We start from the raw sequence: 2956 nt of genomic DNA, 5'->3' as shown, positions 1-2956 counted from the left end.
GGGATCCAAGTGGAATTAGCGGGTGGCCACCAATATCCACCTGGATCAAGGACTTCCTCTGAGAAGGGCAGCTCTGGAGAACTTCTAAAGCGGACATAGCCGACGGAGTCTGAGCTAAGTACTCAACAATATTGTAGTGCTATGTAGCACGAGCATTTGGGTTGTAAGAAGATTTCCGGAGTACTCCTTTTGGAGGGGGTCGAATAGGCGTCTCAGTGCTAGGTCTCTCGATGTGGAGCGGGCCTGAACTGAACGGAGGAGCACTAGAGGGGACCTCAGGCTCTTTCCCGGCCGATGACGGATATTCTTTTGTTCGAGTACTGATGTGGACAGGTATGGTTCCAGCCATAAATACTTGAGAACTGAAGGAAGATGGAGGTTGAGAGGGGTCAGCCACCATTTGAGTTTGTTGCAAGGGAAAGGGTTCTTTGAGCACTGCAGGAGTCCCAGGGGCGCCTTTCAACAAACGACTAACTTCGGACCGCCTAGGGTAGTCTTTGGTATAGTGATCTTCATCACAGATAAGACAAGGATACTTGGGTTTGCGCTTGGCACCTTCCTCGGGTGGAGGTTTAGGGGAGTCCTGTTTAGGTTGATCTGGCTTATTCTTCCCTTTTCCTTTCTTCTTTCCTTTCGAGGCTTTGTCTGCCGTGGTGGATTGGACGGCATTGACCTCAGAAGTAATATTCGAAGTGGGTGTAACCTGAGAAGTGTGTTCATTCGAAGCATTTGATTTTTGCTTCCTTGGGTTCGCGGAATTTTTCTTCGAGGATGAGTTAACAGAACCAATAATACCGTCAACAGTGGGTGTCAGCGAGGCTTTGGATGTTCCTGGTCTCGGGGCATCAGGCAAATAATCATACAATGTACTAGACTGGGAATAAACTAGGTCCAGGTACTGAGCGCGCGCGATAGCTTGCTCTTCAGTGACACATGCCCCCATGGCAATGTCCCGAGCTATTGGAGGAACGAACGAAGTTGTAAACCAGTCGGTAAGAAGTTGGTCGGGAATCCAAAACTTGATCATACGTCTATGTCGTCTCCATTCATGGATATGATCAGAGATATGCGTAGCCATTGTCTATCTTAAGGATGTCAGGAGGTGTGTACCCATTTCATATCGAATGGGAAACTGAAAATGAGTGAGAAATGCCATAGTCAACGAGTTAAAATCCTGAAAGGATCCGTGAGTGAGCTCAATATACCACTTAGCTGCAGAGCCAGTGAGAGTCCTTTGAAAAAGGCGAAGCTAAATCGAATCATCAAGCCACGAATTGGATGAACACCACAAGTGATAGGTCATGACATGAGCTTGAGGATCTTCATTAGCTTTACCATCGAATTTGGGACAATCACCGGGAATTTTCATCGGAACCGGAGGCCAATACGGATTATGGAGAATGGGATCATTGGTCAGTTTGGACACATCCGATAATTCTAAGGTCGCTAAGAAAGGTAACTGAGGATTGAAGGACATCTGGGGCTGCTAGTAGGATGGAGCACCAGGGTTCCAACCCACTGGTGGTTGCCCCCATGGGCTTTGTCCGGATGGATTTGGCCCCATAGGGTTTTGTCCGTAGGGATTCTGTCCATAGGGATTTTGGTTCTGCCCCCCAACGTTCCATGGATTACCAAACTGTCCTGCAGGAGCACCATACGGTTGCAGATAATTCTGATAAGGATTTTCCTGCAATTGTTGATAATTTTGATATCGGGCAAACGAAGGTTGCCCTTGGGGTTGCTGGTAACCATAAGGTGGCTGGACTCCAAACTGAGTTTGAGAAATAGGCTGAGTTTGATATACTGGTTGGGATTGAATTCCAACTTGCATTTGAAGACCGGATAGAGTCTGGGGTCCAGCCTGGGGCAAAAAACCGGGTTGAGCAGTGCCAGAAGGATGTCCTGTAGGTTGGGCTATCTGGCCGGAAGGATGACCTAGTTGATATTGAGGTTGGCCCACCTGCCCAGAAGGTTGTACTTGCTGGGGGTGGAGTTGTTGTTGCACAACTGAGGGTTGTCCTGACGGACCAGATGGCCGAGTGGGCTGGGCAGTTGGTTGGCCTGATTGGATTTGAGGCTGGCCGACTTGCCCAGGTGCTTGACTATACTGGACGGTGGGTTGACCATATGGTTGACCAGTTTGTCCAGATGCTGGACCATACTGGACATTAGGTTGGTTTAGGTGAACATATGATTGACCAATTTGTCCAGTAGGATAACCTTGCTGGATACCAGGTTGGCCTTGTTGAACGGAAGATTGACCTGAGTTACCAGAAGGTTGAGCATAAGAGGTGAAAGACGGACCACCAGAGACCAAAGGTTGTCCCTGAAAGGGTTGTCCTTGTTGGCTCCCAAGTTGCCTTGTGTGAGACTGTTGGTCTTGATTAGGTGGTCCTTGGGATTGTGCAGACGATACTTGGCCACCATGATAATAGGTGGGGCGCCAATCAATTGACAACGGGACTGAAATCTCAACAGTTGGTTGAGACGACAAAGGCCTACCAAGATGTGGTAAATACTGGTCGTATGGCCCCTCTGCTGGGACGTTTGACGTAGGATCAAAGACTCTGAATATAGAGGCCGAAGGACGACTGAAAACGGGAGTCGAAGAAGCTACACATACCGTTGGAATGGTTGGGATTGAGGTAACAGACGTACTGCGACTTTGTGGAGTAAAAGGCTCCGTGGTGGGAAAAGCGAGTTGTGACCAAATAGAACTCGTAGAGGGAGTCCTAGAAGACATAGCATCTTGTAATGATTTATAGCCTGGAGGTAGTCTCCCAGTAGTAGGGGTGCTACTAACAAGTATAGGTTCCGTTGCGGTGGGAATTTCACCGCTCGTCGCAACGGATTCTTCAGTTGAAGTAGGAGATACTTCCTCCATATCGGAAGAAAATAGTGGGGCCAAAATACGAGGGGAAGTGTATTCCCAAAAAGGGATACCGTCTTCAGAAGG

The sequence above is a fragment of the Pinus tabuliformis genome, chromosome 1_2 (assembly GCF_031772625.1).
Source record: "Pinus tabuliformis cultivar Carrire ecotype Pingquan chromosome 1_2, CPIR1, whole genome shotgun sequence".
NCBI classification, from domain to species: domain Eukaryota; kingdom Viridiplantae; phylum Streptophyta; class Pinopsida; order Pinales; family Pinaceae; genus Pinus; species Pinus tabuliformis.
Note: the sequence above shows the minus strand (reverse complement) of the source record.